At 41.4% G+C, this 13,855-nt stretch overlaps 1 long non-coding RNA gene across 6 annotated transcripts in view; it reads right to left on the reverse strand.

Moving 5' to 3' along the window:
- The window catches only part of LOC148225516 (uncharacterized), a 106,251-nt gene extending 93,585 nt beyond the window's left edge, over positions 1 to 12,666 (reverse strand). For 5 of the 6 annotated variants that reach the window (XR_015807815.1, XR_015807811.1, XR_015807810.1 and 2 more), the window contains exon 1: positions 12,449 to 12,666. This is a non-coding gene — a long non-coding RNA (uncharacterized LOC148225516). The remainder of the gene's footprint in view (positions 1 to 12,448) is intronic. The other variant, XR_015807814.1, reaches the window with a different exon arrangement.
- Positions 12,667 to 13,855: the final 1,189 nt, after the last annotated feature.

Consider the following 13,855-nt stretch of genomic DNA (forward strand, 5'->3'; position numbering starts at 1 on the left):
TGATATTTAGTGAGGCAACAAACTGCCTTTAAAAACCTACTGAGAAAGCAGTGGAGCTGCTAAGCATGACAATTAATTGCTTCCACTTCAACGAGATGAGGGAAACAAACACAGGAGACCCGTGGAAGATAAGCCTAGCATCCATCTCGGGAAGTTCAGAGGAATTTTTGGAACTCTGCTGCCAAAACTCTTGTGACACAAAACTCTTCAGAGATCAGCTCTGCAAGCCTTGGCCAAGGAGGTTGTGACCTCGCCCTCCTGCTGGGGACCAGATCGAGTCCTGAGAGTTGGCAATTGTGCTGATGGACTGCAGTGCAGGAGCTGTGGGGTAGCCAGCGTCCCCTCCTCCCTGGCCCCTGTCACTCCTTGCCCAGGAGCTCCTCTTGGGGCCACGTCTGTTTCCAGCTCCTCAGGAGAGCCCGGAAAGCCGCTTTCCTCCAGCTAAGCACATTCCACATTCCCTGCCCAGGCCTTGGCTCTTGGCACCAACATCTACAGCCGGCAGGACCGAGCCCAAGCTTGGTCATGGTGTGCAACACTTTGGCTTGGAAGTTGGCACCCGAATGTGCAGAGGATTTCTGGCACATGTGAGTGTGCATAGCGGAATCAGATTGCTATTCCGAGAAATTGGACCAATCTCATCCCGGCAAAGCTAGTGGTAATTTTCGTAATTAATGCATTAGGAGCAGTCCTCAGGAACTATGCTGAAATGTAATTTTCCATTAGCATCCACAGGGCGGCAGTTTTACAATGTGACAATTATTCAAATATCACTTCATTGTAAAAATTACAGATTTAAGCTGTGTCATGGGTTTTGGCATTTGATAAATTCATGATACTTTTTATTACGTGTTCCTACTCAGGTTTTAATGTGCAAACTCTCATAAATGTGAAAAAAAATACAATAAAACTTCTGATTTAAGATATTAATTAGGTGATTAAACTGTCACACAAGATTTGTTTATCCTTTATAAATTAGTATCTCAACCCTCACAATTTATAAGCAGAACAAATAATTTTAAAAAAGAGGCTTGGTTTACTAAAAAAACCACTAAGGTTTTGCACAAGGCCAAAGCAACCATGGAAAATTGATTTTCCACAGCTTACTCAGTCTTGAATAGACACTGCTTTGTAAAAAATTTTTTATTGAGTGGAGCCAAAACTCATTATAGCTTAGACCATTAGGAACAGTGTGTGTTTGCACCATTATTTCTAATGTCATCAACATCACATTTTAATCTCATGTATTAAAGTAGAAAGAGCTCAAAGATGTATTTGTATTTTATTACCAGGGGAAAAGAAAGGGACTGTGCTAGATCTTCAGTAAAATGTGGGCTGTTAGAAAAGGAAAATCATTATGCATTACTTCTCACAGGATGAACTGAAGGTAAAGAGAAGGTTCAAGGTAAAATAAAGCAGCACTTTTTGTACAATGTCCCACTATGGAATTCATTATCATTGAACCTAAGGACAGCCAACACAGGAATGGCACTGGACAAATCTGGAGAACAGGACATTACACACAGCATTCCAGGTGCTGCCTAAGAAATCTCTTCACCAGTGATCACTGGAAGCTGGGAAGCCCTGAGCAGCATGGAATTTCTGGAATTTGGCCTCACTGTGGGGAAGCAGGTTGGACCACAAACCTCCTGGGGAAGTCTCCCAACTTGAATTATGGCACATCCCTCTGTCCATGCCCTTAGCTCACACTGTTAACATTCTGGCTGGGGCAGAAAATATGAGGGCTACATGGAAATTTGATTTGAACTGGTATGGAAGACTTTATGCTGTGTTAATAAACTAAATTGTGTCACCTGATCCAAGATACATTAAAATCAGAAATCTTCAGTAGCTTCTCTAGTCATTGAACTGGTCTAGTTGATTTTGCCAGGATTATCATAAAGAAATTAATCTTCAGCATACTCTACACAGCTGAACAATAATTGCATAGGGGCTGGGCAACCTGCATTTTACAATTGATCCAATTTCTGATCCATGCAAGAACCACCAATTGCTCACCCAGCTCTAGGCAGAGAACTAATCTCATGGAGTCACAGAGTTTAAATCCAGAGTTGCCACTTGTGATCACCTATCTGATCTACTTTTCACAGGCCATTACCTTTGTACTGAGCTCAGGAACTTTGTGTTTGACTTAAATACATCTTCCAGCATGACATCCAGTCTTAATTTGAAAATGAGAGATGGGGAACCCATCTCTTCCTTTCATCATGTACTTCAATGATTAATCACTCTTTCTGTTAAAAACGAGCACAGAATTTCTAATTTTAATTTGGCTGGTGACAGCTTCCAGCCATTGCTTCTGTAGTACTTGGAATTTTCTTATTGTGAATATGCTCACACATTTTAATGAGGTCACCTCTGAGTCTTGTTTTTAATTCACTGGCATGCCAATTCCTTTATATGAGGTATTTCTTACAGCTCATGAATTATTTCAGTAGTTCTTTCCCTTGCTCTTTTAAACCTTTGAACCATTTAAAAAATACTAATATGAACTGGATAAAATATTCCATTTCTCTGCAGAGAAGTAAGATATCTCCACACTCCTATCAGGAGTTTTTTAATGGGCATCCTACCATTGACTGGAGCATACAAATTGAATTTGTTTGGATGAAATAAAGTCATATTAGAAGACTGATAGTTACTATATGAGTGAACCTTCTTATATGTAAAGGTTTAGTTGAGCATCCAAATTCCTAAATAAAGATAGCAAATTTCTTAGTGAAACTTGTTGGCTGTCAAACTGTGGCCTTTCAAAAGTCAGATTACCACCTGATCTCAGTTTCCATAACTATAAAATTGGAACAAAATCTTGTTAACCCTGGCACACCAGGGAAAAAAAATGTTTGCTGTAATACTGTCATAAGCAATTCTGTTCTTCACCATTACTGAAATTTTCAAAGAATTATGCCACATTAATGGGACTGTTCAAACTGGAGAAAAGAGGGCTCCAGGGAAACATTGCAGCAGCCTTCCAGTACCTACAAGAGAACAGGAGAGGGACTTTTTAAAAGGACGTGATAAGACAAGGAGGAATGGCTTTAAACTGAAGGAAGGCAGGCTCAGATTAGGTATTTGGAAGAAATTCTTTACTGTGAGGGTGCTCAGAGAAGTCATGGCTGTCCCACTCCTGGAAGTATCAAAGGCCAGGCTGGATGGAGCTCTGAGTAACCTGGTCTAGCAGAAGGTGCCTCTATACAGAAGAGGGGAGGTGGAACTAGATCATCTTTCAAGTCCATTGCAGCCCAAACCAATCTATGAAAAAATAATTTTATGAAACAGTTCTTTCTTCTCCATGGGTCATTCAAAGCAACTTCTTAGCCTATAAAACCCCTATATCTGTAAGAAAAGCTTTTATCCTAATGCTACAATGGTGAGATAGATGATCACCGAAGTAAAAAAAAAAAGGGCATGGGCTTTACTCTGTTAGTTCAAATCTACTGAATTTTGCAAAATTTTGGCTGACAATTCTCATTCTAGCATCACTGCTGCCATAATAGATGTTTAATAATGACAATTTAAATGCATTATTGAATTGAAAAAAGGGCTAAGTGTGCATTATTTACTTTAGAAATTATTCCTTTTTAGTGATAGGGATACATGGTTTCTCAGAAATGATGGATGCTGCATTCCTTTTGCTGTTCAGGATTCTTATCATCCTTTCAGACAATTTAATTTCTTCCATTTGTAAAATCTATTACCAGCAGAAGGACTGGATGTAAAAACCAATGACTGGAATCAGAACTGTTTTGGCACTACAATGAATGAGTACTTCACTGATCCATATCAACTCCCAGGAATCCCATTTTTTAAAAATAAAAAAATTAATATTGTATTTACTTAGACTTAGAAATTAGAATTCAAGCAATACCATGAAAAAGCTCACAAGGGATAAGAATTCATTATATTCATACAACATATTTCTGTAAAATATATTTTAACTTGGACCAATTTGATGCTTTGATTTTTGGAATTGCACTAAATAAATACAACCACATTAAATATCTAAAGGCTGATTAACCAGAGAGACTGAAAAAAACAATAGTAGGCTTAGTAATTTTATCTAGAGGTACCTTCTAGGCAGAATCTTCTTTAAATCAGATTGTAGCAGCATTTCTTAGTAATCTAAGTGGGACTATTAAACTGATGCTAGTAGATATGAAATTACTAATAAAATCTGTGATTTCATAAATAATTATTTGCAGAATGACTCAGAGAAAGTCATAGTCCTTTCCAGACTTAAAAATTTATGAACTGATGACACTCTATTGATTGGAGCATTTACTGCACTTTCAATGGGGCTAATTAACAAAACTGCTCACAAAATTAAACATAGTACTTAGCAGGATGACACCATAGCCCAGTTTTTTGCAAACATCTCTAGTCAAATACTTTCATCCTCATGGAGTGGCCTAAGGAGAAGCTGACTGCTTGTCCTAGTGAAGCCAGAGTGTTTCTCATTAACTTCAATTATCTCATGCTTACCTACACATGAATATAAAGTTACTTAGAAGACATGTAAATTGCAGGATTTGACCCTTGATGAAATAATACGGAAATAAAAAGAATACTTGGTTTGTTTCCTCTATCATTTAACTTTAAATCATTACTAGAGCATGGAATATGTGGAAAAATAATTTTTTGTTATTTTTTCAAATAATATCAATTTGAATTTTAATATGTGCCAATGCAAAAGTATAGATCCAGCAAGAGGAAGTCTAACATAGCAGAGAACAACAACCTGGAAAGCAGAGTCTGAAAGGGATCTGCAGATCCCAGTGGAGAAATGGCATGAACTCTTAAAAGCAGCTAGATAATGACAAGATAAGCTAACACAATTTTTGAACATGTTAAAAGTAATGAGCAAAAACAGAGGGGCAGTTTTTGTCTTTTGATGAGGTCATTTTAGAATAATGTTTCTCTTGCATTTGTTTTAAACAAGGACAGAAATGGAATAAGAAGAGTCACAAAGCTAAGACTTAAGACAATGCCTTAAAGCAAGAAACTTTAGGGACCAAATAATGTTGGATTTTTCAGGAAAACAACTGAAAAGAGATTGAAAAGTAAAAACAGATAAATAAAATCAGAAGACAGACTTAGAAGGCAGGGAAATTCAGCTGCTGAACTGGAACTTTTCATCTAACTTGTTTTTCTATGTTTGGTTACTACAATGGCTAGGTACCGTGGAGCCATTGACAAAGCTGGACAGCATTTTCCTCTTTTTTTTTTTTGTTTTTCTGCCTACAGTTCTTACATGACTGGAATCTAATAACATCTGACTGAATAGGAAATCAGAGGTAAGCTAGGAATTTTTCAGCCCAAGAAAAGATAAAAGTGAGTTACAGTTTTAATTGGCCATTGAATTAGCTCATATGAATAATAGCTCACAGTCTTTTCAAGTTCTGTGGCTTAATAACACTCCTTTTCATTTCTTTATCTGAAGATTTACTGGAAAATATTCATTTCTTCTGAACTTAGTGATTACATTCAAACTTCAGACATGAAAAAAGAAACGGCTCTGGAAAGCAAAAAACGTAAGTAGCATAAGCTGCTGGGAACACAGGTCTTATAGCACCTTCTACATGTCTGCTACAGGAGCAAAAACTGATGGGGCACATTGTGACATGGGATTGCACCAGACAGGGTTTGCAAGGCTGCATATAAAATAAGAGAAGATACAAGGGGACACACAGATATGCATCAGACAGCAGAACCATCATCCATGTCACAGAGGTGGAACTCAGGCAATACACTGGCTTTTGTAAGTTCAGAGCTGGACTAACAAACATAGGAGAAATTTTATGCCATTCAAAAACTATTCAAAAATTAAATTCCTATTGAGCCCCATAGCTACGGTGCCCACAAGCAGACTCTAACAAAAAGCCACCTTGTGTACAACAAAAATCGAAACAAAAGGAATCCACTCTTTATTTGCTATTGTGGGTTACTAAGTCTGTAACTCCCTACCTACATAAACCCTTTCTAAAACACCATTTTCCTTAAAAACAGTAGCATGAAAGATGTTTAGTTAATCTCTGACCAGTCACAAGCTATTAATGCATTGCCACCATTTTCCATGACACAAATTAAATATCTACCTAAGTACTATTCATTCTTAGTGTATGCAACCACACTACTCAGAGGCAGGGAGTCTATGGGACATAGTTTGGAGTAAGCTTCCATGAGAGACAGGAACTCAATTAAAAAAAAAAAAATTCAAAAACTCTACTACCTTCTACCCTCAGCACAAAGTGCACTCATGAACACTACACATTTAAAATAGGAGCATAGCTATTAAAGTATTGATCACAAACCTGAAGCTCCATACTGTCCAAACAAGGGAGCCCACCTAGAGACAGAAAGAAGCACATGGGTCATCAGTACACCTTTTAATCCCCCTCCTGGAAATCTACCCAATACAAGGGTGATAGTAACTTCCTGTATCTATGCCACAGTCTTTAACTGCTATTTTTGTATATAACCTATGCTATATTCACCAAACAGTTAATCAATACTTTGCTTTCACCTCATAACTCACTTTGTGGCCTGGGCTTTGTTCACTGCCCATTATTCAATTGCCTTAGGATGCCAGAAATATTAATTTCCTCCAGAGCTTCTCAATGCTGCTCATCACTTCAACATCTGAGTGCTGCACAAATTCAAATTAATTCACAAAAATTCACAGCAGCAAAGAAAAGGTACTACTGCCGTTTAAAATGCAGAGCAAGGAGGCACAAAATAATTAAAGGCAGAGGTAGTCGCTGATTTTAGATCTTATTTCTGAGGCATTACAGATGCAATTTAAAAGTATTTTAAAATATTTCAAACACAGACATTGCAGCATCACTTGCAGGTGTGATTGCTGAGAAAATTGGATTTAGGGCTCTAAAAGGGGTCATTAAAAATTAGATCATTAGAAACTATTACACCATTAGAGGTTCCACACAGAACTGGTTTAAGCATCTATATTAGCACTACATAGGAAAAGTATCCTTTGTGCAACAGTGCATTATTACAGTTGCATGACCTTTCTTTCCCCTCCCATTGTTCATTATTGACTTCCCAGCTCAAGTAATAAATGAAGCAGGAGCCACACAGGCATCACTCATCCCTCCTGCACAGCCCCAGTACATCCCCAGAGCAGGTCCACCCTGCACAGAGACAGAAATCCTGCATAAAAACAGTATGTGATCACCCATGTATAATAAGGGGACCAAATTAAGGTTGCCAAGCAACCACCTCCCCACATTATGCCACAAATCCCTGTTCTTCATCTCTTCAGCAAACACATGCCAGGCCCTGTCTCACAACCCAACCCTCCCTTGTCTGCTTCTGTGACCCTAATTACCTGTTCTCCCAAGGGCTTCCTCATTGCAGTTTCTTTGTCCAGCCAGTACCCATTTTCTCTCATTATTCCAGTTGTTACCCTGTCTTTCTGTTCTTCATAATTAGCATTTTGTTTATCCCATTTTCCTATTTCCTAGCTCTCAGTCCACTGACATTGTTAAAAAAAATAAGGGGCAAGCAACACTAAAAATATCAGAGGAAGATAATGAAGTCTGGCAAAGCCATAAGCAAAAACAGTTGTTAAATGAAATTTCTTGTAAACATTTTAATGTACTAAGAGCAAGACTAGAACTAAAAAAGTTCTCTTACACTTCATTCTCAAAGTGATTTTCTGCTACTGTTTCCCTCTAAGTGTGAATTTCACACTAAGATTTCAGCTAATATCTTCAAAGTCTGTTTTATCTAACTTCAGCATATTTTTACTTTACCATCATCTGTTGTTTTGCACGCTAAATCACTAAGTCAAAATAAATTTTAGCTGCAGAAAGAATAGATAGTGTGCCTGGTATCAAGAACTGTATCTATTTGACAGCCAACAATAATATAACACTTATTGTCCTAAAACAAATGTGTCTATGAATATGCCTGACTACATAGAGAAAAATAGTCTAGAATACACTTGGAGCAGCAAAAGATCTGTTGGTCTTCTCCAAGGCATGTGAGAAAAAGCCATGATGGAACACCTGATAACCAGCCAATGGTAGCAAGAAATTTAGTCAATTCAAAGACGAGCAAAAGAAAGTTAAAATAGCTCAGTATTTTCTCACAGCAAGCAGTAAGGGACACAGAGCAAAGTGAATTAGGCACTTTACAGCATGATTTTGTTGCTGACTTCATGCAACATGAGGCGTTTCGCTGTTCAGAAAATTACAGTCAGGAAAGCAAATCGGAACCATGTCAGGATATATCTCATTTGGATAGGGAACTTGGAGGACACTTTCCAGCTAGGCCTCCTGGTCTTGGAATGCCTTGTGATTTAGGTCTGCTCAATATTTACATCATTTCTGACTTTTTAGGAAACCATCACTGAGAGCTTCTGAGGTGCAGCAGATGGTGTTGTTCCCCATCAGCCTAATCTAACTCCTTCTGTATCATCTATTTCTCCCATTTTAAAAGTATAGTTGGATCTGGTATTCTTCCCTCCCTTCACTTTTACTTTAAAGAGGGAATGACCCTATGATCCTAGGGATGAAAGAATACTTAATATCCCACATCAAGGTAAACATAAGAGGTCTTGGTAGGACACATGCTCAATATAAACAAAAGAAGATGCTTCTTCACACAGCAAGGAGCTGCTCTGTGGAACAGATTTCCATGACACACTCTGGATACCATAGAGAGGAAAAGATCCGTCAAGGGTTACTGAGTATGAAAATTGTATTAGGTTCAGGCATTCCTGAGAAAAGTCAGAGACTGCAATGATCCCTAGGGAAGTTCTTCATGCACTTTTCCTACTGTCAGCCTTCTCTCAGAGTTCACCTGCAGCCAGTGATGATGCAGCCAGCAGTAAGAAAAGCTGCTCTACTACAGGGTAGAGATTACAGGAAGGCCTCAAAGTGCACATACTGGGAGAATAACAGGAGCTTGCCCTTTGCTGCTGCTCCTTGGCCTGTGATTGTGGCTGCTCTTCCTACAAGACAAGTATCAGCTCATCCCTTTACAATAATAAAAAAATACCTGTGAAGAGCAAACTGAAGAAGAAAGAAATTAGGTATAATTTTTTTTTTAAAAAAGCAAGGGAATATGGAGGTGGAAGCAAGAAGGCAGGAGGGAGTCAAAGAATTACAAATGTAAGGATTCACATGGAGACATCAGGCTGAGCATCTCTAACAGCACTTCTGTGAGCACACTGAGCACATGCAAGGATGTGGGGAAGCTGCCCAGTGGTGGCAAACACAAAGATGGGTCAGGATGAGAAAAGCAGAACTGTTCCACAGGCACTGGGATAGCTGTCCAAGAGCTGATGATGAGGGGTTCATCCAAGGTGAGAACGTCACTGACTTGAAAATTCTGCTATCTGGTGGGGCCTTGGAAGGGATATGCAATTTACAGGCTACTGGATAGATGGCCCCTTGGTTTAATTCCACACAAGAGTTCTCAGGGTCTTGTGCACATGCTATCCTCATTCAGAATGATGTAATTGGTTTCCACCTCAATTTGCCCACCAAACCTATGGTTACTGTATTTTTGGCACAGCACAGATCTAGCTGCAACCAAGTCACTCCCATCATGTGGCCTTGCCCAGCTCTGGCTCACATCTCATGGACATAGATTTTGAGGGAGATCTCATTATGTACAATAACCATGCTAGGATTAAGCCATTGCTTACAGATTTCTGCGAAAATAAAAAAAAAATAAATCCACAAATGCCATAATACCATTATTCAGCTTCCCCATGGTGATCCTGAATGCTGCTGAAAGGAGCACCATGTGCAGTATACACCATGCAAGTATAAAAGCCTGCATGAAACCAGACGAGCTCTAAAGCTGCCTTACTCCAACATGTGTGTGAAACAAGCAGCAACCAGATTCACTAATGGTGACATTGTTTGCAGCTGGCTTATCAAGCTGCTACTAAGCTTTACAAGATGATTTTTAGATAGGCTATGCTCAGCAAAAAACGCACAATGTGAATGTGCTAATGCACAGAAATGCTAATGGGAATGTAACAGTATTCTACTGCTTCATAACATGAATGTTACATAGGGAAATGAAAGGAAATTCGAGAAGGAAATGGTCACCATGCTTCAGATACAAGCCACAATCATACATACATATATATCTCTGCTTTTTCTTTCTATTCTTTATATATTTATACAGTTCTACAGAAAATTTCAGAAAAAGTTACCAAAAAATCCCAAATGTTGCAAAGATTATGAAAATCACACATGCATATATTTAGAGTCTTCTCTCTCTAAATTTCATATTAAAATATGTTTGCTTATCTTCCTGCTGGAACACAAACTATGCTAACACTTTCTAATCTGTGGTTAACCTGCTGTGAAGAGTAAGGCAAAACAAAAGATTTTTTTCACCCATGGTAGGAAAATATTCTGGCAAACATTCTTGTATGAAAATCTTTATTGTACCCATGCATTCAAGGACACAGAGGACTGTGTCAAGGTTCTTTTTTATAAGAACAAAATGAAAATAAAATATCAAATAGTGCTCAAAAAGGGAGTACTATCCATCTTGTTATGTATGTAGAGAAAAAAAAGTAGCATGTGAGTGTATAATTAAAAACTCTGTATTATATAAATGCATTGGAAGAGTAATTAAGGTTGTATAGGCACCATTTTTTGAGTTTTGAAGACTTCATTGTACAGTCTGAACCACATCTTTTCTCATAAGTTTTGGTGAAGACATCAAAGTAATAGGGATGTAAACTAATAATGAACTAATTACTAACTTATTTTCTAAAATTTCACAAAGACATTAAGAGACATTAATCTTGAAGGCCTAAAAAGAGTAGAATTGAACAAAGAGAAAAAAAAATCAACTCCTCTAATTAAGAACCATTACATTTTCTAATGACAAAAGCTAAGTGTAAAGAATTCTCCCAAAAATTCAGTAGGGAAAAACCTGAATTTTCAGGTTATTTAAGAAAACTAAACAAGGTAGCAAAGCCTCCCAGCCCATGCAGTGGAAACACATAGGACAGGCAGAGAAAAAAGAGATTCATGACCTATTCTCATCTCTGTGATTCACATTCCAGTGCCAATGCAGTCATTTACTTAGCAGCAATTGTCTTCAAAGTGCTGCGCAAACATTTTTCTTTCCATTATCACCTCCACTTCTTCCTTGTCTGCAGTGGGGTAAAAAGTAAAATCTTTCCTAAGAAATGGAGAAAAGAACAATGGGAAAAATGAACAAAAGGTTTTCAGTGATCTGGCCATGGCCAGAGAAATGTCCAACAAAAATAGGATGAAAGCCACAGTTATGCCTCACTGTTATTTAGAAGCAATTCAGAGGTGTTTTGCTCATTAGCATGTCCTTACAGCCCGTACAGCCACAGACCTGGAGACAGCCTGGCCTGCAAATGCATTTTAATGTCAACCAAGGAAAGGCCCAGATTATGAAAGAAAACAAGTCCTAGCCTTGCTAGGCCACCCTGGAGCTTAATTCATGCTCCTGCAAAATTTGTGTGAAACACAGCATCAAAAAGTGGCAGTCAGTGGAACAGAAATGATGTATGAGGTGTCGCGTAACTGCTCCTGCACACGCCGAGATTTGACATGACACTGATTGCCAAGCAATTTCTTGCACCGCTTTCTCGGCACTCCCCGCCCCGGGAGCCCAGGAACTGCTTCCTGGGGGAGACCCGAACTGTCATCATCGTCCCCCAGGCCTGGCAACACGCGCCGGCTCCCTCGGAAAGGGCTGCAGGCAGTCCCGGTCCCGGACACCCGGGCATAGGGCACAGCGCCGTTCCCGGCGGCGAAGGGAGCGGGAAGCGCTGCTGCCACTGCGGCGGCAGCAGGGAAGCGAGATCCCTCCCGCAAGGGCGGGGGAACCATCCCACCCTGCCAGCAGCCCGCGCCGCTGCTCTAGCTCGGAGAACAGGAAAATCAGCTAAATAGAAGAGACAGACGCTGGGGCGGGTCCGCTGCCTACTGGGCGTGCCGGGCGGGGGATGGGAAGCCGAGCAGAGATGCTCAGTGTCAGCGCAGCCCCGGTGTCACGTCCCTCCCCGGGCAGCTGAGCCCCGCCGAGCCAAGCCGAGCGCAGGTGCCGCCCCGAGCCGGGAAGGCACCAGGGCGGCGGGGCCGGGCGGGGCCGGCGGCGAGACCCTCCCCGCTCCGCGGGACCGGGCTCAGCTGCACCCATCCCCGCCTGCCCCTTCCTCGTCCGCCCCATCCGACCCCACCCTGCCTGCCCCACCCCATCCCTCCCGCCCGCCCCGCCCGGGTGCAGCGGCCCCGGGAGCGCCGCCGGCTGCTCCAGCACCACGGAGAGCGCCCGGGCAGCCTCGGCCCGCCCGCCCGCCCGGGGAGGCACCACCCGTGCCCGGGCAGCGGAGCCGGGCGCGGTCCGCGGCTGGGCGAGGCTGCCCTCGTGTGCGCAGCACTGCGCCGCTGCTCACCATTTCCTTTCGGGAATACGCTCCTCTCACTACAAACATCCAGTCGCAGTCCTGTCCCCTGCTCACCAACACCCCTACGCAGCCACAGAACCGAAGGAGTGAAACACCCTAGAAAGCCACCGGTCCACCGGCGCTCCCGGGGCTGCCTTCCTGCTTTCCCCGCGGGCAAATGTACCCATCCCCTCTGCCTGCACCTCGGCAGGGAGCCATCACGGTCTGCCCCGCCTCAGCTCACATGCTGGTATCTGTGCACGGGGATGTTTCTCCCCACACTCTCACTTCTAGACTTTACTATTCTCATTTAAAGAAAAAACCTAGTTTAGTTTTTAATGTCATCATTAATGTCCCTAAAGAGAAAGCTAGTTTTATGATCATGCTCTGGGTGATGCTTCACTCAAAGATGCTCTTCACTGACTTAGAGGAAGCTTGAGAAGCATATAATGGTGGGTTACTTGTTCTAGGGAAGCACACACAGAGCGAGAGCACACTCTGTGTGTGTGCTTCATCACGTTAACATCACGCTAACATCACGTTAGCGACGGCACGCAGTGTGGGCTGTGCAGCTGCAAGCAGCCCCACACAGGAACAACAATGGTGCCAGTGCCCTGCTTTTCCCACCCACTCATACATACACCATGAAACACATCTACAAGTAATGTCCTCCAAACTGCAAGCTGAAATTTTGCCCTGTGCCCTGTCTGGAAACAGTGTGGGAGTCTGGTATCCCTGAAAGCTCTTAACAATAAGGCTGGTTATCCCCTGGGAGAGGCAAATGAGCTGCAGCTGGACAGTGAGATGAGAAGGTAAAGGTGGAGCATCCTTCTCTTTTTGCCAAGGTCTTGGATACTGGCTCCTCTAGGCCAGCAACTGCTTCCGGGCCTACAAGGTGTACAAACAGGTCCCATCACTGCCATGTTTCTAGAAATGTTTCCATTAACCTCCACCACAATTGTTTAGTTTGTCAGTTATGTCACTGGCTTTCCTCTTGGCAGGGATAGCGAATTCTTAAAATTAGTGTAGGGAATTCTTAGAACATTTCCATCCCCTTTCATGTAGTGACCATATCAGATCCCATCCTGCACACTTTATCAAGGGAATCAAACTCGTATCTTCCCAGTGACTCTTACCATAATGCATCATGGAAGTAGTTACTGACTTCTGCCCACATTTATCCTATTTTGGGATTTCCAGAGCTCTTTGAGAATGTAAGCAGGTCCAGCTGCCATTTCCCAAGGTCAAGAAAAGTTTGACATGACCAAGGTTAGGTCTGGGAAAACAGTAAAATGGGTACTAAAATGCAGAAACATTCAGTATAAAACAATTGAATAAGATATCTGGGTATCCTTGCAGGAGGCAAAAATAATCTGAGCAGCTGTTTTACTGAAATGGTCTAGGAATGGTCCCTCT

The sequence above is a fragment of the Sturnus vulgaris genome, chromosome 1, assembly GCF_052056855.1.
Source record: "Sturnus vulgaris isolate bStuVul1 chromosome 1, bStuVul1.hap1, whole genome shotgun sequence".
Classification (NCBI taxonomy): Eukaryota; Metazoa; Chordata; class Aves; order Passeriformes; family Sturnidae; genus Sturnus; species Sturnus vulgaris.